Source organism: Mustela putorius, unplaced genomic scaffold (genome assembly GCF_011764305.1).
Source record: "Mustela putorius furo isolate JIRA1106 unplaced genomic scaffold, ASM1176430v1.1 tig00000480_pilon_pilon_pilon, whole genome shotgun sequence".
NCBI lineage: Eukaryota > Metazoa > Chordata > Mammalia > Carnivora > Mustelidae > Mustela > Mustela putorius.
Window position 1 is genome coordinate 7,478,747 of NW_025421397.1, and position 26,931 is coordinate 7,505,677.

The following is a 26,931-nucleotide window of genomic DNA, read 5'->3' on the forward strand; positions in this document are numbered from 1 at the left end:
GCTTATGTTAATAATAATATAGTAACAATAACAGTAGTAGTTTCTAGCTCAGTTGCAAGATAGTTGGAATATATAGTCTCTAACACCTGAGTCCTTTTAAATTTGTCAAGACTTGTATTATGGTCCAGCATATAGTTAATTTGGTAACTTTCCCATGTGTACTTGTAAACAATATATCCTCTATCATTGTTGAGTGCAATGCTACTTACTCAATTTGGCCAAATAGCAGACTGAAGTTCTTTAGACCTTCTATTTATATGCTACCAATTTTCTTTTTTTCTATCAGTTACTGAAAGGCATGTTTTAAAGTTTCCTATTGTTATAGGTTTGTCTGGGTTTTTTGCTTTATATTTTGAGGCTATATTATTATTCTTATATGAATTTATGAATTTTGTATATCTCCAGTGAATTAAACCATTTATCACTACAAAATTACTTACCTTTCATAAAATGCCTCTTAAAATGTATTTTGTCTAGCATTAATATACCAATTTTCTTTGGGTTAATTTTTGCATGAGTATCATTTCTGTTCTTTTACTTTCATTTAATTCATTATAATGTGTTTCTTATAAGCAGAATGGGGTTTTTGGGGGTTTGTTTTTCATCCAGATACTCTTTGATATATATATATATATGGCATTTAATGTGTTCCTATCAAGATTCTGAACAAAATACTCCTTCCATTCTTCAAGATAAATCCTAGAGATAATATGAAAGGAAACAAGAAGACACTATGGTCTAGGAAGTCACTTGGGTCATAAGAGAAACTGGTCTAATCCTGTGTATATTTGGATGGTGATTTTTGCCTAGGTAGGTGGCAATGAATGAATGAAACAGTGGAAATCATAAACTTGGAAGAAACAGCGTCAGACCCTGCACCTAATTTGTCTTAGACCTTTTTGTGATACTTCAATAAATAAATTAATTTATTAATAAATTAATAATTTATTAATTCAATAAATTCAATGGAGAATTTCTTGTGCTTTTGAGCAGTTGAGCAGATGACAAAATAGGGCATTGCTTTCCACCCTATACAAACCTCCTGGCCTGGAAAAAAGTAATCTAAAGACAATCAGCACCATTGTTGCTTTTTTCCTCGTTAGCAGAGGATGAAGCCTGGACCTGATAAAATGTTCTGTGGTGTGAGGAGATGATTGACTGATTTTATGGTGCCTGGGGGTCTTCAAATTATAGCTTGTTTTCTCCCTACCACTGAATTAATTGGCTGTCCCAAGCACTGGGTCTTGGCCTTTGCCAATATAATTTTGGCTGAGAGAATAGCTGATATCTCCAGAGCACAACAAGCTCCAGACTGAAGTAACAAGATATGTTATTAACACAATCATTTCAAAGGAAATGTGTTTGTGTACGTGCACAAACACACATACATGTGACTGAAGAGTCTATCAAAATCAAGAATTTTAAATTAAAGAAATAGACATATTTAAAAAGCTAAAGGAATATTAGCATATGAAATAATAATCCAAAAACATAAATATCACCAACTAGAAATATGAGAAATAAAAAGTATCCATTAAACCGTTCCTCTTTAGAAGTATTTTTCAGATTATCCAATGTCATTTTCCCCTTTTACTAGCTATTGTATCTTTCATAAATTACTACTTAGTGATTCAATTTCTTCATATAAAGTCCTAATAATACTGGTTATATCATAGACTCATTTTAAAAACTAAATTTCTTAGTACACATAAAACTAACTTTGCTGTTCCTGACATGGAGTAGGAGCTATAAAAATTTTTATTTCTTACTGTTATCATTATTGTTTCAATCTAATGACTGAAAAAAATAACAAGATTAATATAATAACTAGATATGCATAAAATATTAGAAAGTGAGTATGCTCAATAAAGGACATGTAATAGAGATGCCTGGGTGGCTCAGTGGGGTAAGCATCTGCCTCTGACTCAGGTCACTGATCTTGGGGGTCTGTGATTGAGCTCCTTGTTGGCATGAAGTCTGCTTCTCCCTCTGCCCCTCCTCCCTCTTCATGCTTTCTCTCTGTCTCTCTGTCTCTGTCTCTCTCTCTCAAATAAATTAAAAGAAATAATTAAAGGACATGTAATAGACAAGGAAAACAACATTTATTAGGCATATGAAAGAAAGATTTATTTTTCTGATCATAATATATGTATCAATTTTAGTAGATAAATAAATCCCAAGCCCTTTAAATTTTAGGATAATACTTCTTAATTACTCATAGATCAAGAGTACTTGTAATAGCAATGAAGGAACTCCTGGATGGCTCAGTCAGGTAAGTGTCAGAGTCTTGATTTCAGCTCAGGTCATGATCTCCAGGTCATTAGATCAAGCCCTACATTGGGCTCCATGCTTGGCAGGAAGTATGCTTCTCTATCTCCCCCTCTCCTTTTGCCCCTCCCCCTGCACATGCTATCTCTCGAATAAATAAATCTTTAAATAAAAAAGAATAACAACGTATACACTAAGAACTAATTATAAGTAAAATATATATTAGAACCTGTAAGATTCAAGTAGCAAAAGGATTTGTATAGACTTCATCATTTTTTTTAGTAATTATTAAGATGAAAATTAAATGAGCTATGTTTCTAATTTAGTAGACAAAAAGAAACAAAAATGGAGAAAAGGAGAGAGAATGTACCCATTTTACCATAAAGATGAGGATAGTTTGAAAGTAAAAACAAGGCAAAAGTAACTTGAAAACACTAAGTATAGGAAAGCAAATGCAGCAATATTAATAATAGATAAGGTAGACTTGAACACAATTTTGAGTAAGAAAATGGAACTCATAAGAACTCAACATAATCACAATATGTATAGACTTACTAAAAGTGCTTTAAAACATATGAAACAAAAGTTGACAGAACTAAAGGAAAAATAGACAAATCTATAAGCCTAAAGAAAGATTCAGCTAGAAATTTTTAACAATTAGTAATGGCTGTGTTTCTGCTGGATTAAAAGTGTGTGGCCCCGGTTGGCCATGACAAAGGAGGTTCTCACACTCTCTCAGGCTGTTTTTCTAGGAACACATGTTTGTGGGACAGATTGGGGAGTATCCTGAGAAAGCTGCTTCTGAGGTGCCAGCTAGAATAGGGCAGTAGCAGCCACTGCTAAAATTCTGTCTACACCCAAATCCCCTCTTTTCCTACAGAAAAACTGCTTTAATCTGTAGGATGAAGAGCTAAAAAGCTGTGGACTAAAGACCTTCACAGAAACCCACTGCATCAAGGCAAAAACAGCAGCCGCTACCAAAGCCGCCATCCAACTCATGGTCTCATCCTCATTACCATCACCTGCCTTGTATGAGAAGAGGTAGAAAAAAGGAAACGCAAAATGGGTATTATATCTAAATATAAATTGTAAAACTATAAAACTTCTAGAAGAAAATGTATGTATGACACTTTAGATATGACACCAAGACAGCCCTATGGAGAAGAAAATCTTAAATTAGATTTGATCAAAATTGAAAATGTTTGCACTGCAAAAAAACCATTGTTAAAAAAATAAAAGGTCAAGCCCCAGGCTCAGAAAAATACCTTTGCAAATCATATATCTTACAAAAGAATTGTATCCAGAATATATAAAAATTTCCCAATTCCCAACTAGAAAATATGTGCAATTCTGAGTGAAGAAAAGTCCCAGACTAAATAAAGTATGGCTTCTATTCTATAAAATTAAAAAAGCAATCAATTCTAAATAATATATTGTTCACACACATACATATACATGCAACAATACTTACACACACACACACAGAGAAAAAAAGCAGTGGAAGATAATGTGAGAACATAGACATGTAAGTTATTGGTAAGTGTGTGCTTATTGTTTTAAGTAGTAGGTTCATGACTGATTACAGTATTTCAAAATAAATATAAAAATAAATAAAATATAATAGGGACATATGTAAACCAATATTGCTAAGTATATCATTGTTAGAGTCTGAATGTTTTTGTGCCTGCCCCCAAATTTTGTACATTAGAATCCTAACACCTAATGTGATGATGTTAAGAAGTTGGGGCCTTTGAGAAATGATTAGGTCATGAGGATGGAAATCTCATGATTGGAATTAGTGCCCTTATAAAACAGACCCCATTTAAAAGAGAGTTCCTTGACCCCTTATAAAAGAGAGATACCAGAGCAAAAAGGTGACATCTAGGAAGTAGGCCTTCACCAAACACTTAATCTTCTGACATCATAACCTTAGACTTTCCCTCCTCCATAACTGTGAGAAAAAAATGTCTTGTTCATAAACTACATAGTATGTGATATTTTCATACAACAACAGGAACAGACTGAGACCCTTATAATAGAAAATAGGTTTAAAATGATAAACTTCAAGTAATGATGGATATAATTTGGTTTATTACAACACAGAATACTGTTTTGGCATTAAAAAGAAAGAAAAGTTTATGTAGCAACACGAATGAAGTTCACCAACACAATATTAGGTGAGAAAAGAAAGCCCTATAAAAATATCTACTATAGTATGTATGTCTACTGTATTTCTGATGCTATTTATTTAAAATTTAAAGCAAGTACATTATGGAGCTATAATATGGATATATGAAATAAATGTAAAAAAGAAAGTAATGTAAATGATCTTTTTAAAACTCATGAGATTAGTTATCTCTTTTGGGACTGACAGCAAGAAAGAGAGTAACAGAAGAGAGGAGGTATGTATAGATGACTCAATTTTATTGATAAAATATTTTATTCCTTAACTGGGTAATGGGTGTGTAGGCATTTTACACCTTCAACAGGCAATAATTTGTTGTTAGTTGAAATAGTACATTTTGAAATCAGGCAACTTGATGCCCCCAGTTTTGTTTTCTTTTTCAACATTTCATTAGCAATTCGGGGGGTTCCATACAAATTTTAGGATTGTTTGTTCCAGCTCTTTGAAAGGTGCTGGTGGAATTTTGATCAGGATGGCATTGAAAGTGTAGATTGCTCGAGGCAGTATGGACATTTTAACAATATTTATTCTTCCAATCCAATGAGCATGGAGTGGTCTTCCATCTCTTTGTGTCTTCTTCAATTTCTTACATGAGTGCTCCATAGTGCCTTGAGTACAGATACCTTACCTCTTTGGTTAGGTTTATTCCCAGGTTCTTGGTGCTATAGTAAATGGAATTGATTCTCTAATTTCTCTTTCTATATTTCCATTGTTAGTGTATAAGAAAGCAACTGATTTCTGTACATTGATTTTGTATCCTGCCACATTACTGAATTGCTATATGAGTTCTAGTAGTTTGAGAGTGGAGTCTTTTGAGTTTTCCATATAAAGTATCATGTCATCTGTGAAGAGAGAGAGTTTGACTTCTTCATTGCCAATTCAAATACCATTTATTTCTTTTTCTTGTCTGATTTCTGTTGCTAGGACTTATAGTATTATGTTGAACAAGTGTGGTGAGAGTGGGCATCCTTGTCATGTTGCTGGTCTCAAAGGGAAGGATGTCAGCTTTTCCCCATTAAAGATATTTGCTGTGGGTTTTTCATAGATAGATTTAATGAAGTTGAGGAATGTTCCCTCTATCCCTATAATTTAAAGCATTTTAATCAGGAATGGATGCTGTATCTTATCAAATGCTTTTTCTTCATCAATTGAGAGAACCATGTGATTCTTCTCTCTTCTCTTATTAATTTATTCTATCAGACTGATTAATTTGTGAATGTTGAACCACCCTTGCCTCCCAGAGATAAATCCCACCTGGTCATGATGGGTAATCTTTTTAATGTACTGTTGGATCCTATTAGCTAGGATCTTGTTGAGAATCTTAGCATCCATATTCATCAGGGATATTGGTCTGAACTTCTCCTTTTTTGGTGGGGTCTTTGCCCCACCAAAAGGAGATTTGGGGATCAGGGTAATGTTGGCTTCAAAAAAGAGTCTGAAAGTTTTCCTTCTGTTTCTATTTTTTGAAACTGCTTCAGGAGAACAGGTATCATTTCTTCTTTGAATGTTTGGTAGAATTCTCCATGGAATCCATCAGGTCCTGGGCTCTTATTTTTTGAAAGGTTTTTGATCACTACCTCAATTTTGTTACTAGATTCTGGTTTATTCAGGTTGTCAATCTCTTTCTGATTCAGCTTTGGAAGTTTATAGGTTCCAGGAATGCATCCATTTCATCTAGGTTGCTTAACTTATTGGCATATAACTATTGATAATAATTTCTGATGAATTTCTATTTCCTTGGTCTTAGTCATGATCTCTTCCCTGTTTATTCATAGTTTTACTAATTTTGGTCCTCTCTCTTTTCTTTTGGATTGATTTGGCCAATGGTTTATCAATCTTATTGATTCTTTCAAAAAAACAGCTTCTAGTTTTGTTGATGGGTTCTACTTTATCCCAAAAATACAGATGTAGTGAAAAGAGGGGCCACTTGTGCCCCAATGTTCCATAGCAGCATTGGCCACAATCGCCAAACTGTGGAAAGAACCAAGATGCCATTCAATGGAAGAATGGATAAGGAAGATATGGTTCATATATACAACAGAGTATTATGCCTCCATCAGAAAGGATGAATACCCAATTTTTATATCAACATGGACAGAACTGGAAGAGATTATGCTTAGTGAAATAAGTCAAGCAGAGAGAATCAAGTATCATATGGTTTCACTTACTTGTGGAGCATAAGGAATAACACAGAGGACCCTAGGAGATGGAGAGGAGAAGTGAGATCGGGTAAATTAGAGGGGGAGACAAACCATGAGAGACTTTGGACTCTGAGAAACAAACCGAGGGTTTTGGAGGGGAGGAAGGTGGGGGATTGGGTGAGCCTGGAGGTGGGTATTATGGAGGGCACATATTGCATGGAGCACTGGGTGTGGTGCATAAACAATGAATTTTGGAACACTAAAAAAATTAAATTCAATTCAAAAAATAAATCACAAATGAAAAGAAAGCCCAACGTTTTCAGTAAATAAGTTAAAAAAGAATAGTACTTTTTGAAATATGTTACATATATGTACGAGGGAGGGCAGAGAGAGACAAAAAGAAGATCTTAAAAAATAAATATGCATAATTCCACTTGCAACTATTAAAATTATTATAAGTACTCAAAATTAATATCAAAGAAAGGAAATATTTAAGGCAATAAATGAGATAAAACATTACATATAGTTAGATAATTTATTTTAATAGCTCTGGTTTATCAGTATCTCATTTTTATTTAATATTCATTCTAAATTTATGTGACAGGTATTTTAATTCCCATTTTATAGTTGCAGAATTAGAATTCAGCAAAATTGAGCAATGTTCTTCTGGTCTACAATTCCTGAATTTTCCTATATGATTACTTTCCAGGTGTGATGGATCTATCTAATGTAGGCACATTGATTTTATGGCTGTGAACTGTAAAAGGGTTTAATTTCAACCAGAAGTATATGAATAAGGAGAGAGATCAAGAAAGGACTTTGGGTTTCCAGGTAAGATTTTGGTGACTTGTTAAAGAAATATTTTTATATAAAAGTGGAGCTAAATTATCCTGAGAAAAATAAGTAAACAGGTAAATATTACTAGTTTATTCTGGTCTCCTAAATTCAGCCTTGTATTTCACGTTTTTCTCCCTTTACAGGATCTTGTGCCATTAGGCCAAATATTATTTTCTTTACCTCCCCATAGGATGTTGAACTTGGATAACTTTGGGAAATCTAAAACTGCTGAACACAGTGTTTCCAAGATATCTAACTTGGCCCCAAAAGAGTTACATGCCTTTGGACGTTTTTGTAGCTGTTAACAATGAAGCTGTTCTATCCCAGAAAACTGATTAGACTCTCTGTTGGACACTATAGAGATACCTCTTTAAAGAAGACATTTGTTTATTGCTAATCAGAAATTTGGGGGGTCTTCTTTCTTTTTTTTTTTTTTTTTTTTCCCCAGTGCTTCTAGCAGGAAAAAGTATCTAGGAGCTAAAATACAGCTACAGCTGGAACTAACTTCCACTCATTCATCATTGTCACTTCATGAATTAGAAGCCAGCAGACCATTCCTCTTACTTTACTTCAGCTACTTTTCAGAATGAGGTAAGCTTCATTATGCTCAGATATGATAGTTATTTCTTCTAACCTATTATTTACAGAATAGTTTTGTTCTGTGTCACTCTATAAACTCTTGAGCTTTTCAAGAGGAAACTAAATTCTGGTTGGTGCTTTTGTATAAATATATGCATGTATGTTAATAGGACATTTGGTGATGACTTTAGTTTAATGCTTCAATAACACCACACAGCTGTGCATTTTTATTGGGTGCATTTTAACTTCTCCAAAACCTGAGACAGCTCTCCTTTTCTCTTATTCAAATAATAATATTCAAAGTAAGTCCTTTTTTTAAGGATGCTAAATGAAAAGATTTATACCTTCGATATGCCAAAGCTTTTTTTAAGGCATGGTAAGGGTAATGGATGAAATTATTATGTCTGTTGAACTGTCAATAGTATAATTGATCACATCATCATAGAACGGAAGTTTTTCCTTAAAGTGGATTGCATTCCACCAATTTATTCTCTTTTACGAGTTATAAGCATTAACCTTTGGAATGATTATTACCCTTTAATTGGCATTCTGATACTATCCAGTGTATCATTAACCTTTGAAGATGTGTCATTAAAGGTGGCAATCATAAAAAAAAGAAATCATAATAATAAGTTGGGATATAATAAGTTGGGATCATTTTATTAATCCCCTCAAAGCCACTGATTAACCATATGCTTAGATGTGCACATATTTAACCATGTGCAAGAGATCAAACAAAGAATTGTTGCAAGCAAATACTTTTCACCTGATTGACCTATCACAAGTATGGTTATAACGCACATAATTTATAAAGTCACAAACATAATCATAACTTGACCTTTGACAAGATTTCTAAAGTACTCCATATAAGAGAAAACTGTGACAAAAATAAAGTCTCCTATAAAATATAATTCAGTAACAGGCAAATCTTTGTAATGTTTTAATACAAAAATCTGTGATAAGGTTATGAGATTATCTAAATAGATTCCTAGATTATTCACCACATAAATGTCAACTTTTTCAAGTGTAAACAGGTGGAATCAGCATTGTAAAATTGATTGAAAATATTATGGCATCAAAATACATAGATAAAACATTTAGATAACTATGATTTTTAAATTTGAAAAATGGATCATTATATCTCTGTATAGTATTGGTTATAATATAAGAAAATATTATTTGTTACCATGTTCAAACAAGGGATACAAGCCTACCAATTTTTTTGGCCAATTAATTTTTACACTTAATTTGACAGAAGGATTCACAAGCCTAGTGTTGAATTAGAAATTTTGAATAATGCATAACATTTGGCATAAATATTTAACATGTTTGATACAAACATTTTAAAATAATATATTTATGTGGTTTTTTAAAACATATGATAACTTTGGCTTAATAGCATAGTCTGGTCTAGACCTCAGTTATAAACCAGAACAAGGATAACATTCTCTAAAAGAATAAATTTGCTATGGATTTCATACTGTTGACATTGAAGGCTACTTAGTAAACCAATTCGTGGTTGAATGGTCTTCCTCCTCTAGTCATTCTCATAGAAATCATATATTTTTATAAAAAAGATAAACTTGAGTCATTAGGTTTGCTGACTTCTTTAATACTCAGAAAAAGGACAGACTCTTCTCCCTTATCAGAGTTTTTCCAAAGTAAAATAACTCATCCCCACCTAGCTATCTCAAGATAGTGAATGAACTAACGATAACTCCATCAAAGATTATTGTTGTTTTATTTCATAATAAAATTAAAAGTGCTGTGAGGCTCCATTCAGGTAAGAAACACTTCACAGAATTCTTTTTACTTATAGACAGAATTTATGTTACAAAATTATTATATTGAAAAAATTGTTAAGACAAAGCTCTGGATACTTAAGCTAGGAGGTAAAGCATTAGGGATACTTTTGGATCCAAATTACAGGTACATTGACATATTTGTGATAAAATGTATCCCGATGTAAAATAACATTTTTTTTTTTTTTAGCATACAGGTAACTTAGAACTAACTGTACCCTTTTGATAATTTAAATATGAGGCCACTGAGATCAAAAGATATTTAAGATTCATCCAATTTTATGTGAAGAGTTGTACAATAAGATAAAAAAATCCAGGTAATCAGACGTTTGAATGAACTACTGTTCTTTCTACCTAATAGGCTTCTCTCTCTAATCACTTGCAAAAAGTAAACATACTGTTTTTCCTTTTTATCAATTATTATCTGCTAAATGCAGAAATACTGGCCAACCAATGAAAATACTGACTTTATTTACTAGTTCTGTTCATTTATGCAAAAGGTACTCTTTTACTTCTACTGTTTAAAGATCTGACCTCAATGATAGAAGGTAAATGAAGATGAATAGGCCTGGTAGGAATTTTAATTTTTTGGAAGGAAATAAGTCACTTAAAAATTGTCTTATATCAAAATAAAACATGCATGATCATAACAGAAGACAAAATATGAAAGGATTCAGGGAGATAAATTAACACCTCTACTTGAAATATCATTAAAGTTTTTTTTTTTATTTTTTATTTTTTATAAACATATATTTTTATCCCCAGGGGTACAGGTATGTGAATCACCAGGTTTACACACTTCACAGCACTCACCAAAGCACATACCCTCCCCAATGTCCATAATCCCATCCCCTTCTCCCAAAAAACCCTCTCCCCCCAGAAACCCTCAGTTTGTTTTGTGAGATTAAGAGTCACTTATGGTTTGTCTCCCTCCCAATCCCATCTTCTTTCATTTATTCTTCTCCTACCCACTTAAGCCCCCATGTTGCATCACCACTTCCTCATATCAGGGAGATCATATGATAGTTGTCTTTCTCCACTTGACTTATTTTGCTAAGCATGATACACTCTAGTTCCATCCATGTTGTCGTAAATGGCAAGATTTCATTTCTTTTGATGGCTACATAGTATTCCATTGTGTATATATACCACCTTTTCTTGATCCATTCATCTGTTGATGGACATCTAGGTTCTTTCAATAGTTTGGCTATTGTGGACATTGCTGCTATAAACATTTGGGTGCACGTGCCCCTTTGGATCACTACATTTGTATTTTTAGGGTAAATGCCCAATAGTGTAATTGCTGGGTCATAGGGCAGTTCTATTTTCAACATTTTGAGGAACCTCCATGCTGTTTTCCAGAGTGGCTGCACCAGCTTGCATTCCCACCAACAGTGTAGGAGGGTTCCCCTTTCTCCACATCCTCGCCAGCATCTGTCATTCCCTGACTTGTTGATTTTAGCCATTCTGACTGGTGTGAGGTGATATCTCATTGTGCTTTTGATTTGTATTTCCCTGAGGCCGAGTGATATGGAGCACTTTTTCATGTTTCTGTTGGCCATCTGGATGTCTTCTTTGCAGAAATGTCTGTTCATGTCCTCTGCCCATTTCTTGATTGGATTATTTGTTCTTTGGGTGTTGAGTTTGCTAAGTTCTTTATAGATTCTGGACACTAGTCCTTTATCTGATATGTCGTTTGCAAATATCTTCTCCCATTCTGTCAGTTGTCTTTTGATTTTGTTAACTCTTTCTTTTGCTGTGCAAAAGCTTTTGATCTTGATGAAATCCCAGTAGTTCATTTTTGCCCTTGCTTCCCTTGCCTTTGGCAATGTTCCTAGGAAGATGTTGCTGCGGCTGAGGTTGAAGAGGTTGCTGCCTGTGTTCTCCTCAAGGATTTTGATGGATTCCTTTCACACATTGAGGTCCTTCATCCAATTTGAGTCTATTTTTGTGTGTGGTATAAGGAAATGGTCCAATTTCATTTTTCTGCATGTGGCTGTTCAATTTTCCCAGCACCATTTATTGAAGAGGCTTTTTTCCATTGGACATTCTTTCCTGCTTTGTCGAAGATTAGTTGACTGTAGAGTTGAGGGTTTATTTCTGGGCTCTGTATTCTGTTCCATTGATCTATGGGTCTGCTTTTGTGCCAGTACCATGCTGTCTTGATGATGACAGCTTTGTAATAGAGCTTGAAGTCCAGAATTGTGATGCCACCAATGTTGGCTTTCTTTTTCAATATCCCTTTGGCTATCAAGGTCCTTTCTGGTTCCACATAAATTTTAGAATTATTTGTTCCATTTCTTTGAAAAAGATGGATGGTACTTTGATAGGAATTGCATTAAATGTGTAGATTGCTTTAGGTAGCATAGACATTTTCACAATATTTATTCTTCCAATCCAGGAGCATGGAACATTTTTCCATTTCTTTGCGTCTTCCTCAATTTCTTTCATGAGTACTTTATAGTTTTCTGAGTATAGATTCTGTGCCTCTTTGGTTAGGTTTATTCCTAGGTATCTTATGGTTTTGGGTGCAATTGTAAATGGGATTGACTCCTTAATTTCTCTTTCTTCTGTCTTGCTGTTCGTGTAGAGAAATGCAACTGATTTCTGTGCATTGATTTTATATCCTGACACTTTATTGAATTCCTGTATAAGTTTTAGCAGTTTTGGAGTGGAGTCTTTTGGGTTTTCCACATATAGTATCATATCATCTGCGAAGAGTGATAATTTGACTTCTTCTTTGCCGATTTGGATGCCTTTAAATTCCTTTTGTTGTCTGATTGCTGAGGCTAGGACCTCTAGTACTATGTTGAATAGCAGTGGTGATAATGGACATCCCTGCCATGTTCCTGACCTTAGCGGAAAAGCTTTCAGTTTTTCTCCATTGAGTATGATATTTGCGGTGGTTTTTCATAGATGGCTTTGATGATATTGACGTATGTGCCCTCTATCCTTACACTTTCAAGAGTTTTGATTAGGAAGGAATGCTGTACTTTGTCAAATGCTTTTTCAGCATCTATTGAGAGTATCATATGGTTCTTGTTCTTTCTTTTATTGATGTGTTGTATCACATTGACTGATTTGCGGATGTTGAACCAACCTTGCAGCCCTGGAATAAATCCCACTTGGTCATGGTGAATAATCCTTTTTAATGTTGAATCCTATTGTCTAGTATTTTGTTGAGTATTTTCGAATCTGTGTTCATCAAGGATATTGGTCTATAGCTCTCTTTTTTGATGCGATTCTTGTCTGGTTTGGGGATCAAGGTGATGCTGGCCTCATAAAATGAGTTTGGAAGTTTTCCTTCCATTTCTATTTTTTGGAACAGTTTCAGGAGAATAGGAATTAGTTCTTCTTTAAATGTTTGGTAGAATTCCCCCGGGAAGCCGTTTGGCCCTGGGCTTTTGTTTGTTTGGAGATTTTTAATGACTATTTCAAACTCCTTACTGGTTATGGGTCTGTTTAGGCTTTCTATTTCTTCCTGGTTCAGTTGTGGTAGTTTATATGTTTCTAGTAATGCATCCATTTCTTCCAGATTGTCAAATTTGTTGGCGTAGAGTTGCTCATAGTATGTTCTTATAATAGTTTGTATTTCTTTAGTGTTAGTTGTGATCTCTCCTCTTTCATTCATGATTTTATTTATTTGGGTCCTTACTCTTTTCTTTTTGATAAGTCAGGCCAGGGGTTTATCAATTTTATTAATTCTTTCAAAGAACCAGCTCCTAGTTTCGTTGATTTGTTCTATTGTTTTTTTTTTTTTTTTGGTTTCTATTTCATTGATTTCTGCTCTGATCTTTATGATTTCTCTTCTCCTGCTGGGCTTAGGGTTTCTTTCTCCAGCTCCTTTAGGTGTAGGGTTAGGTTGTGTACCTGAGACCTTTCTTGTTTCTTGAGAAAGGCTTGTACCGCTATATATTTTCCTCTCAGGACTGCCTTTGTTGTGTCCCACAGATTTTGAACCATTGTATTTTCATTATCATTTGTTTCCATGATTTTTTTCAATTCTTCTTTAATTTCCCGGTTGACCCATTCATTCTTTAGAAGGATGCTGTTTAGTCTCCATGTATTTGGGTTCTTTCCAAACTTCCTTTTGTGGTTGAGTTCTAGCTTTAGAGCACTGTGGTCTGAAAATGTGCAGGGAATGATCCCAATCTTTTGATACCGGTTGAGTCCTGATTTAGGACCAAGGATGTGATCTATTCTGGAGAATGTTCCATGTGCACTAGAGAAGAATGTGTATTCTGTTGCTTTGGGATGAAATGTTCTGAATATACCTGTGATGTCCATCTGGTTGAGTGTGTCGTTTAAGGCCTTTATTTCCTTTGTTGATCTTTTGCTTGTATGATCTGTCCATTTCAGTGAGGGGAGTGTTAAAGTCCCCTACTATTATTGTATTATTGTTGATGTGTTTCTTTGATTTTGTTATTAATTGGTTTATATAGTTGACTGCTCCCACGTTAGGGGCATAGATATTTAAAATTGTTAAATCTTCTTGTTGGACAGACCCTTTGAGTATGATATAGTGTCCTTCCTCATCTCTTATTATAGTCTTTGGCTTAAAATCTAATTAATCTGATATAAGGATTGCCACTCCTGCTTTCTTCTGATGTCCATTAGCATGGTAAATTCTTTTCCACCCCCTCACTTTAAATCTGTAGGTGTCTTCAGGTCTAACATGAGTCTCTTGTAAGCAACATATAGATGGGTTTTGTTTTTTTATCCATTCTGATACCCTGTGTCTTTTGATTGGGGCATTTAGCCCATTAACATTGAGGGTAACTATTGAGAGATATGAATTTAGTGCCATTGTATTGCCTGTAAGGTGACTGTTACTGTATATGGTCTCTGTTCCTTTCTGATCTACCACTTGTAGGCTCTCTCTTTGCTTAGAGGACCCCTTTCAATATTTCCTGAAGAGCTGGTTTGGTGTTTGCAAATTCTTTCAGTTTTTGTTTGTCCTGGAAGCTTTTAATCTCTCTTTCTATTTTCAATGATAGCCTAGCTGGATATAGTATTCTTGGCTGCATGTTTTCCTCATTTAGTGCTCTGAAAATATCATGCCAGCTCTTTCTGGCCTGCCAGGTCTCTGTGGATAAGTCAGCTGCCAATCTAATATTTTTACCATTGTATGTTACAGACTTCTTTTCCCGGGCTGCTTTCAGGATTTTCTCTTTGTCACTCAGACTTGTAAATTTTACTATTACGTGACGGGGTGTGGGCCTATTCTTATTGATTTTGAGGGGCATTCTCTGAACCTCCTGAATTTTGATGCTCGTTCCCTTTTCCATATTGGAGAAATTCTCCCCAATAATTCTCTCCAGTATATCTTCTGCTCCCCTCTCTCTTTCTTCTTCTTCTGGAATCCCAATTATTCTAATGTTGTTTCATCTTATGGTGTCACTTATCTCTCGAATTCTCCCCTCGTGGTCCAGTAGCTGTTTGTCCCTCTTTTGCTCAGCTTCTTTATTCTCTGTCATTTGGTCTTCTATATCACTAATTCTTTCTTCTGCCTCATTTATCCTAGCAGTGAGAGCCTCCATTTTGGATTGCACCTCATTAATAGCTTTTTTGATTTCAACTTGGTTAGATTTTAGTTCTTTTATTTCTCCAGAAAGGGCTTTTATATCTCTCGAGAGGGTTTCTCTAATATCTTCCATGCCTTTTTCGAATCCGGCTAGAACGTTGAGAATTGTCATTCTGAACTCTAGATCTGACATATTACCAATGTCTGTATTGATTAGGTCCCTAGCCTTCGGTACTGCCTCTTGTTCTTTTTTTTGTGTTGAATTTTTCTGCCTTTTCATTTTGTCCAGATAAGCGTATATGAAGGAGCAAGTAAAATACTAAAAGGTTGGCAAGAACCCCAGGAAAATATGCTTTAACCAAATTAGAAGAAATCCCAAATCGTGAGGGGGGAGAAAGGGGATAAAAAGAGGTTCAAAAAGGAAGAAAGAAAAAAAAAGAAAAAAGGAATAAAAAAAGAAAAGAAAAGAATTAAAAAAGAAAACAAATAAGAAAAATATAAAAAAGAAAAACTATATATATTAGTTAAACTAGTTAAAAAACGATTAAAAAAGAAAAACGTAAAAGTTAAAAAAAAAATTTAACCAGAAGGCGAGAAAAAAAAACAAAAAATGAAAAAGAAAAAAATTAAAATAACTGCAAGACTAAAAAAAATCACAGGGAAAATGCCATGAGTTCTGTGCTTTGCTTTCTCCTCCTCTGGAATTCTGCTGCTCTTCCTTGGTATTGAAACCGCACTCCTTGGTAGGTGAACTTGGTGTCGGCTGGATCTCTTGTTGATCTTCTGGGGCAGGGGCCTGTTGTAGTGATTCTCAAGTGTCTTTGCCCCAGGCATAATTGCACCGCCCTTATCAGGGGCCGGGGTGAGTAATCCCCTCGGGTTTGCTTTCAGGAGCTTTGTTCCCTGAACACTTTCCGTAGAGTTCCGGAGGACGGGAATACAAATGGTGGCCTCCTGGTCTTGGCCTGGAGGAGCCGAGAGCCCAGGGCCCCACTCCTCAGTGCGCCCTCAGTGGTTGTTTTTCTGTTTCCAGAGAACAGTGCCCAGTTACTCCCGTCTGCCTGACCTCCGGCCGCGCTCCGAGCTCACCGAGCCTGTGACAGGTTTAAGGTAACACCGAGCTGTGAGCTCACTGTCGGCTCTGTCTCAGTAGCCGGCTTTCCCGTTCCAATACTCGCAAACTCTGCAACACTCAGACACCCCCGATCCTTCTGTGACCCTGCGGGACCTGAGGCCACGGTGACCCCGTGTGGGCTTCGCCCCGGTTTAGCCTCTGGTGCGATGTCCCTCAGCGGAACAGACTTTTAAAAGTCCTGATTTTGTGCGCGGTTGCTCCGCCGCTTGCCGGGAGCCGGCCCCTCCCCCCGGGGTCTATCTTCCCGTCACTTTGGATTCACTTCTCCGCCGGTCCTACCTTTCAGAAAGTGGTTGTTTTTCTGTTTCCAGAATTGCTGTTCTTCTTCTCTTCGATCTGCCGATGGATTTGCAGGTGTTTGTAATCTTTAGATAAGCTATCTAGCTGATCTCCGGCTAGCTGAAGTAGTCTCAGCCTGTTACTTCTCCACCATCTTGACTCCTCCCTCATTAAAGTTTTCATCAAGAAAGAGACCACTTAAAAAGTTGTTGTCTCTTAGATATTGATAGAATTTAGCATGAAAAAATAAGATATTTCTGCATTTTTTGAAAAGTTTGTTATTTTAAAAACTAAAAGCAAGGGGCGCCTGGGTGGCTCAGTGGGTTAAAGCCTCTGCCTTTGGCTCAGGTCATGATCCCAGGGTCCTGGGGTCGAGCCCCACATCGGGCTCTCTGCTCAGCAGGGAGCCTGCTTCCTCCTCTCTCTCTCTCTGTATGCCTCTCCGCCTACTTGTGATCTCTGTCTGTTAAATAAATAAAATCTTAAAAAAAAAAAAAAAAACTAAAAGCCAGATTTTTTGACACTGAGGAAAGTACAAAGACCATTCTGAGTGTTTTATAATTATTGATCAAAATATGAAACAATCATACAAATTATTTACCTGGAAAGGTAGGGCTATGTTATCAGAATCTTCTCAGAGTTCTAGCAAAGTGATACAATTAATTCTAGCATTTAAAAAGATATATTTATTTATTTATTTGGCAGACAGAAATCATAAGTAGGGAGAGAGGAGTGGGGGGAAGCAGGCTCCCCGCTGAGCAGGGAGCCCCATGTGGGGCTCGATCCCAGGACTCTGGGATCACGACCTGAGCTGAAGGCAGAGGTTTTAGCCCACTGAGCCACCCAGGTGCCCCAAATTCTATCATTTTTGTCAGCCATCTGACATTGGATATCATATAATCTCTGTTCAAAAGTAACTTGTATGTGACCTTCCTTTTCTTGAGGTTACTTTCTTCTATGCTTTGCTGAGATTTTTATCAAATGCTGAAAGAGAAGTTTGTCAAATGTTTTTCTGTATCTTTTGAGATGATCATGTGATCTTTATCCTTCATTCTGTTAATGTGGTATATCATACTGATTGATTTTCATATGTTGATTCCTCATTGCATCCAATATTTAATTCCACTTGGTCATAGTGTATGAATGATCATTTTAAGGCCTTGTTGAATTTGGTTTGCTAAAAATTTTATTGAGGGCTTTTGCATCTGTGTTAATCAGGGAGATTAACCTATAGTTTTCTTTGGTATCTTTTTCTCAGTTTGGTATCTGGGCAATTCTGGTCTCATAAAATGAGCCTGGAAGTGTTACCTTTTCTGATATTTTGGAGTAGTTAAAGGAAATGAAATGTTTTTTATATATATGAATATTATTTATAATATATAATATATTATATTAATAATATATAACTTATGAATATAAAATATATTTATTATATTATGAATATTATTTATCCCCTAAGAAGAAGGAAATCCTTCAATATGCAACAACATGGATGAAACTTGAAAACATTATGTTAAGTAAAATTAGCCACAGAACAAATATTGCATGATTCCATTTATAAGAGGTATCTAAAACTGTCAAACTTATAAAAGCAAAGAATAGAATGGTGATTGCTAGGGACTGATATAAGAGAGAAATGGGGAGTTGTTCATCAACATTTCAGTATTTCAGTTATGCAAGATAAATGAGTTTTAGAGAGCTGATGCATAACAGCATGCATATAGATAACACTTTAAAAATGTTAAGAGGGTAAATCTAGTGTTTTAACACAATAAAAAATTTATTTTTACCACTTTGGAAAGCTTAAAATTGACCTATCTATGAATTTTATATATATTACATATTCATCTATATTCTATTATATATTCATTTATATATATATTTATATAATATTTATATCTTAATATTCTGTTATATAGTCATTTATATTTTTAATCAATTCCATTCTATTCTATGTACTATGTGTATACATTTTATATTCACAATTACTGAAGTGAAATTTGGTCAAAATTTTTCTTTTAAAGAACATCTCCATTAGTGTTTGAGCAGCAGAGCATTCATCAAATGAGAACCACATTGCTCTTGTCATCTTCAGAACATAAAGGAGAGGGGCGCCGGGGTGGCTCAGTGGGTTGAGCCACTGCCTTCAACTCAGGTCATGATCTCAGGGTCCTCGGATCAAACCCCGCATCGGGATCTCTGCTCAGCAGGGAGCCTGCTTCCTCCTCTCTCTCTGCCTGTCTCTCTGCCTACTTGTGATCTCTGTCAAATAAATAAATAAAATCTTTAAAAAAAACACTGTTTAAAACATAAAGGAGTTTCCATGCTCTGCAAATTTTACTGTAGGTCAATATTTGTGCTGAGTTTTGTTCACTGACAGGATTATGCAGGGACACATAGTGGAAAAACAGGTTGGGAGGACTCTCAACTCTATGATGAGAAAATAAATGGCAAAGGTATTCAACAGTATGCAACAAATGTTTGAAAACAGCAAACCATTTTCAGTCAGTCTACTTTGGAAATTTTACCAAAGAACAATTTTACATAAGAAAAATAATGTGTATACTTTTAAGTTTTCTCAGATTATTGTTTTTTGCAATACCAAACATGGAAAACTATATAAATAGATAAAAATGGAGAATTTTAAAACATATAAACATTAACTCAGAAGAATATTACTTAAGTAACTACATAAATTTTCATTCAGCTGGACATATTTATAAAAGGAATAATTTGGAAGGCCAGCAACAGGTGTAAACTGGACTGAACCAGGCAAACCATATGGTTATCCTAAATATTATGCACCTTTCAAAATAATGTTAAAAAATAACAATTGGGTACAGAAATTATTTATGTTACAATATTAACTATATAAATAGCAAATTCAGAATGATACATTAAAATGGCACTTTGTCATAGATATATCTTTATAGTAAAGATATGAATAACTATACTTCTTTTCCAATTTTCTGCATTTTATAAGTTTTATTTATCGAATATGCATTGATTTTGTTAAAAACACATAGTAAACATTATAGCTTTATTTAAAATCTAAACAAGAATTGCATATGTAGAAATTAATGTGATTTGTTCAGAATTCTCACAGAGATGAAATTAATAGCTAAATTATAGAGGAAATAGAAATTAGCATAAAGAATATCTAGAAATTAGCATAAAGAATATATCTACCTTGTCTTTTTCCAAGTTATGCAATTCAGAAGTATCCCAAATATTTAATGGCTTAGAACACTGAAGTGCCGACTTTAAGTCACATTTCAGAACTATTAAAATAAAATACAGCAATTGTTCTACAAGTGACCTACGAAGGTAAAACAGATTACAATTTTATTCTAAGATATTAATAGTTTCTAGAGAATGTCTGGAAAGTACATTACATTTACTCCATCTGGGAATGTATTATTTCACTCCTTGCTCACTTGCATGACACCCTTTAATGGTAGCTTGCTAATAATTACATATTATCAATACTAAATTGATTTGGGGGAAGAATCACATTTCTCAGACTATGGTCTATATACGTGAATGGGAAAGGTTTGGCTAATTCAAGTATGCAAAATATTACCTGCCATAAAGAAACATACCAGCAACAGAATAGATAAAGCAAATATTTCAAAATAAGAGGTAATATGCCACCTAATTTTCAGTGTGTATATTTCATAGGTTTAGAATTTTTTACTTCAATCACATTAGAACAAACACGAAAATTATTAAAAATACTTTTAAATGACAAAGGACTTCTCAATAACAATACAAAATGTTTTAATATTTTTGTGATAGCTCTCTTAAGATTCAGCTATTATCATTTATGGGACCTAATTAACTTTGATATGGGTTAATTCACAGTATTAAAAAAATTGACCAGGATTTTCAAAGGTTCTATTTCTAGAAAACTAAAACTTTACAGTTACTTATTTTTATGATTCTTTGAAATAATAACAACTAGAGTCAAAATCCAATCTGCCTCCACAAACTTTAGGAACATCTCCCTACCTTACTACAGTTAGCAAGCATGAGAGAAGAAATTATTACAGAATTTGCAGAAAGACAAAAGAATATAACTAACAGTCACTGGAAACCATGAAACACATGGTTTCATTCACCATAGTACTTTCTATCTTATGTGGTAGGTATTGTCATCCCCATCATCCCTTTTGACTAAAAGGGATGAATCAAAGTGATGGAGTCAAAGTGATTAAGTTTTTCTACTAAGATGCGCTCTTAATAAGAGACCTGAGACAGTTCCTCAGTTGTTCATATTCCAACCTAGTAATATGTTTACCCCATTAGTTTCTTTTTTAAAGACTTTATTTATTTGAGAGAGAGCACAAGCAGCGGTGCAGCAGAGGGAGAAGCAAGCTCACCACTGGACAGGGAAACTGAGGCAGGGCTTGATCTCAGGGCCAGCATCATGACCTGAGTAGAAGGCAGATGTTTAACAAACTAAGCCACCCAGATGCCCCTCCCCCACTACTTTTTTAGAAGTTTTGTTGTTGCAGTTCAAAACATAGATTGGATTTTTCCATTCTCATCTAAGGAACTCCTCTCTATACACTTTAGAAAATATTGAGTCAAAAAAAAAACATTTACACTTATCTCTATTATTTATGCAAATTAAACATCCCCAGGATCTATTAGATAATTAGATCCTTTAAAATAATTCTGCTAAATAAACATAAATAAGTTGAAAGAGGAAAGAATCCTGTGGACATAATAATGATTCTAGCACATGTGACCTCCTCCATTCTATTATAAAGATTATTGTGTCTATTACATCATTTACAGTTAAACTTTCATTAAAATTGAGCTACTTTACAACTTTATTCCAAATGTGCCACCATGTTTTTCAATTAAAATAAATAAATAAGAAGCTTGATATATCCTTTTTGTACTGATTTCTTATACATTTCAATAACACAGAGCATGCCTATCTGCCTATCAAAAAGGAAATGCAGCTAATTTTTCACACAGGTTTTTTTCCCCCCTTGTTTTCCATAGCTTGAAAACTATGATACTTGTTTCTTTGTAATGAATTCACTTGCTTCTCTCAGGTTTCTTTTCCTCTGCAACAGTCCAATGAGTCTTTATCTACTGCTCCAGACAGACATCTTCCCAAATCACCTAGAGATGTGAGTGATAACCCTATCACTTACTAGACAGAAATATCAAAATTCTGGCCACCATTCACCAAGATAGCTTTTTCTTATCTGAAGCTATCCATTTATAATGTGTAAGGACAGAGCCTGCTTTCAGTAATGCAGCTGGTTATAGCAACTAAGAATAGCACAAGCTTCCTTCCAGATGATGCAGAGTAACTCACCTTCATCAAAATCAACTAGAACCGGATGCTTGACTCTTGAAGGACAATTGGAAAAAGTGTATATTGAATATAAATCATACAGAAAGACTGAGTCAAGTAACTAATCGAAATATATTTTGTAACCAGATCTCTAAATAGATATGATTTAGCATCTATAAACATTTTAATCAGTTTATAATTGTATTTTTTAATAATCCAGACAATTTTGCAGTTTTCATTACTTGATCAAAAGCAATGGAAATAAGTATATAAGATTAGGGAATAAATTGAATATGTTTGAGTGAAACTGCAGTTTAAATGTACTGAAATAATTAAATATGTACTGTCTTATGCTATTTCTGTCAGACAATATACCTCTCAAAATTGGATCTTTCTTTTTGACATTGCCCAGTGTTATATAAGTAGTGATGAGACCCTTCACAATATAAATTAGGTATGAAAAAGCCATCTATGATGCAAAATTTACTTTTGATGATTAAAATAAGATAAAAGAGGTTATTCTCTTAGCACTTGTTTAAATTATTTAATATAAAATGATTACTCTCAGTAAAATACAAAAAACCTGTAAAATTTGATATATTCTCTTTTCTTATGGATTTGTCTCTCCTACGTATTTGGAAATTTAAAATAAATACACACAGAACATTTCACTGTCAAAAACAAAAAACAACAACAACAATGAAACCGATGCTTCTGAAACCTTTGCATCATTTTTCCCCTGAGCCTTACAAATCAGGCAAAACTGAATGATGCAAGAATAAATGAACAGCATCACTGAAATAATAATATACCCATACTAATGTGCAGACTTTGGTTTGAGTTCCATTTCCAACATCTATTTTATGTCTTTTGTGTTTTTATGGTCTAAATTTCCTCTTTTCAACTATCTGTAAAATGGCAACGATTACTCCTCCAATGAAACAATAAGTAAATCCTAAGACATAGAGCTACATTGTCATTTAACACATAAAAGGGAGAAAAAAATGTTTCTCCAAAAGTCTTTTTGACATTAAGAAATTATTCTGTGCAGTATTAAAAAGTCATTAATAATGAAACTATGCTTAGGCAGTAGTAGCAAAAAATCATTAGTATTTTAATATTTTAATTTTTTTAGATATATTAATGAGCTTCACTAGCAACTCAAGAGTACAATATGTAATAGAAAAAAAAACCTTGTGCTTTACTTGTTCAGGGATAAATGTTGGTTTTGTTTATATTATTTACATCATGTTACACATGTCTCAGAGGTAGGACATGAGGATAGCTCTCTTCTTATTCATCAGATAGTGTCCCTCCTCTTTGGGATCCATTTTATATTAAATATATCTTGTAAAAGACACTTAGCAACTAAACCATTTTTCTTTTTAGTGTCTAAGAAAGTTGAGGAATGTTTTTAAATACATACATGTCCCAGGGGAAAATTATTGCCTATGTTCTGGGCCTTCTGTTTCCTTTAAACAGTGTAGAAGGACATCATCTTCTTGCTAAAGATCTGGAAGTTAGCTTTTATTTTCAGCTCTAATGGTCTCATCTGGATCCTCATCCCAGGAGCATTTGCCAACAGAGACCCCATGCTGTGATTCATGCTGTTTAATGCCAAGTTGATGGATAATAAACGTATCATAATCCATAATTTAATTATAGATGATAGTCTCTGCTCTGATTATAACACTGAGACTGTGGCTTCATTTACACTTCTGAGATACTTCACAAATGATTTGGGCTGATCTTTGATAAAGGGTCAAGGGTAGAGAAATTTTTCATACAATTGCATTTTATCCTACTTGGAAGAACATTTCACATTCAAAATGGATTTATTTTTGAATTCACATATGTCTACTTTCTGTGGTAAGTGTAAATTTTAATAAGGATTTGTATAGGTGTTTCCTCTTTGCCACAGATATTTAGGTTGTATTTATCATCTCATTAAAATATAAAAGTTTCTTCTTTTCTTTACTGTTACCAGCCTCAAAAACAGAAACAAAGTATATTGTTTTCCTAGGGAAATGAGAACAAATGTGTATTTGGAAATTGATTTTATTTTCCTAAATTGTTCTGCTTTCATCCAAATTTCATGTCAGTCCATGAATGTTCTGAGGCTGTCCACTTAGCTAGGCATAATGTCCTTCTCCTTTCTTTTCTTCAAATGGTATCCAATTCTATCCTTTCTTCTCCATGAAGCCTTTTCTGCAAGACACTCTGGTATGCACTGTTTACAAGCAGCCTCTATTAGTACTTACAACCTATGTGACTAACACATTCACTAGACCTTTCTAAATCTCTCTAAATTCTCACAATGATGGCAATGAAGCTCTTCTCAAGGGAACTTGAGAATAATATGTTCTCCAATTGGATGTGTTATTCTATATAACCTATATATATATATATAATTCTACGTAATCACAATCTATATAATTCTATATAATCACAGTGATTGTGGAATTCTCTATTCACTTTTTTGGAAATGGCTATTTTTACCTGATATGTTTTAAAAGTGTGAAATTAGCTGACTACAAATTTAAATTTATTTACTTTCCTGGGCATACATTTTTTTTAAATGTATTTATTTTTTTAATTTCTTTTTTTAAAGATTTTATTTATTTATTTGACAGAGATCACAAGTAGGCAGAGAGGCAGGCAGAGAGAAAGGAAGGGAAGCAGGCTCCCTGCTGAGCAGAGAGCCCAATGCGGTGCTCGATCCCAGGACCTTGGGATCATGACCTGAGCTTCGCAAAGGCAGAGGCTTTTACCCACTGAGCCACCCAGGCACCTCATTTTTTTTTTTTTTTTTTTACAACTTCTAAAACTGAGCATATTTATTCCTTAACTCTGTTCTTCATGCTATAAGTTTAAGGAAATCCATAGAATCATATTTATGTTTAATGCATTTGCATGCATGATCTATAAATACAATAAGTAGGGAATATTTCTATCATGCATAGCATCGTACATGGTGTTGGTGATTCAATCATAAAATTATGTACATAAACTTTGAAGCCAAGTGACAGAAAAAGGTATCAGGATAGATATCCTGAATACAGATCAAGGTTTCATTTTTACCCCATGTGTTTTTTAGATTTTCTAAAATGCACATATTTAACTTTCTAACAACTATGTATTTAAAGAACAAACAAGAAAATAGATACTCTGGAAAGTCTTCGTTATCCAAAAGTTTAAGATTATTAAATCTCTTAATTTTAGAGAATGTATCTCATTAGGATCATGAGAAATATGGTGTCCCCTTGAATGATGTCACACAAGTTTCAACTTGTTCTATGATTTAGGGATGAGTAGGTCACTTCAATAAATTAACTACTAGCAGACATCTGCCTATATATTTGGTTAGCACGTTCATATTTTTTTCATGTATCTTTAATGTGATTTTTTTTTTTACTTTTTACCACACTTGAAAAGAGCACCTGGGAGATTACAAATCATGTTTCCTACCATCTATATTAAAATTTACACTGTGTCACTTTTAGTCATGAAGTATTTTTTCCTATCATTCAGCTGAGTCTATGGAACTATAATAAAATCTGATTGAGAAAACAAAGTGGAAAGATTTTGAAAAACTATTTCTCCATATTCATTACAAAAACCATTTCTCAATTCATTACATATTATAGCTGCCATTTTCCATTTTTCCCATGAAAACAATGATCATTTGTCTAAATTGGAAGACATTAGTTTTATGCTTTACTTTTTTTCTTTTCTTTTACTCTTGCCTTACTTTCCATGATAATGTATTATTCTCTTAAGAAATAAGAGTGGTGTTTGGAGACAAATGTTTGCTTTTTACTTAATTGAATTTATTTCTGGGAGATAACCCTCAAAACATTTTGTGATAAAATTAAAGTTCTTAGAAAAATTTAAATCTAACATACTTTGATGACATTTAAAAAATGAGCTATTTAATGATGTGTTTTTTTAAATTTATTTGGAGACAGTTTTGATGAATCACCACAATTAAATATTTCAAATATCTGATATTGACTGTCTTGCTTTATAAATAAAATTTCATTTTTGAATGGAGAATTCCTATTTCTTAAAATTGAATAATGAAATTAATTGAAAATAAATTATTCAGCAGGAAAACAAAACAGCCATTTTATTAAAATTAACAAAACTTTACTTAAGAATATATTTTTGAGTATTTCTAGAATGATAGTAAGAATTATTTCTAGTCCCTCAGAAATAAAACTTAAGCAAGTTTATTAATTTAGATCCCTTTGACTGATCTCTAGTTCCATCACCATATTATTCTGGAATTTTAATCTTTAAAGACTCTGCATTCTATATATCTATTATTTATTTTTTTTTAAATAATAGTTTCAGGTTGGTAATTTGAGAGTTAAGAGGAATATATCCCCAATAGTCTTTTTGTAGAAGCTAATGAATATGTGTAAGGGTTTCATTAGAATTAAATAGTATTTTTTCTTGTAAATATATTCTACATTAAAGACATTGGGAGAGCCTTAGAATTGAAGACTAAAATTTGTAGCTCCTTTGATTAAGTATAAACTGGGGAAGTGTTCAATACTTAAAACTTATTGTTCTATAATGAAATTATAATTCATTTAAAGTGTTTAAGTGGATTTTGAATTATTAGAACATACAATTTCTGACCTATTTCAACTAATATTCACTTACACTATATAAGTTCTCAGGAAATTAAAGCAAGACACTACTAGTGTTATATGGGGCAATTTATCAAATTCACTGAATTACTAGGGCCTAGGGAGAAGGAAAGCTCTGGTATCCTAAAATACATTTAGAATTTTCTTATAGAAGCTTTTATTCATTAGTTTACATTTTATACCAGAAATTTTTCATTTCGATTTGG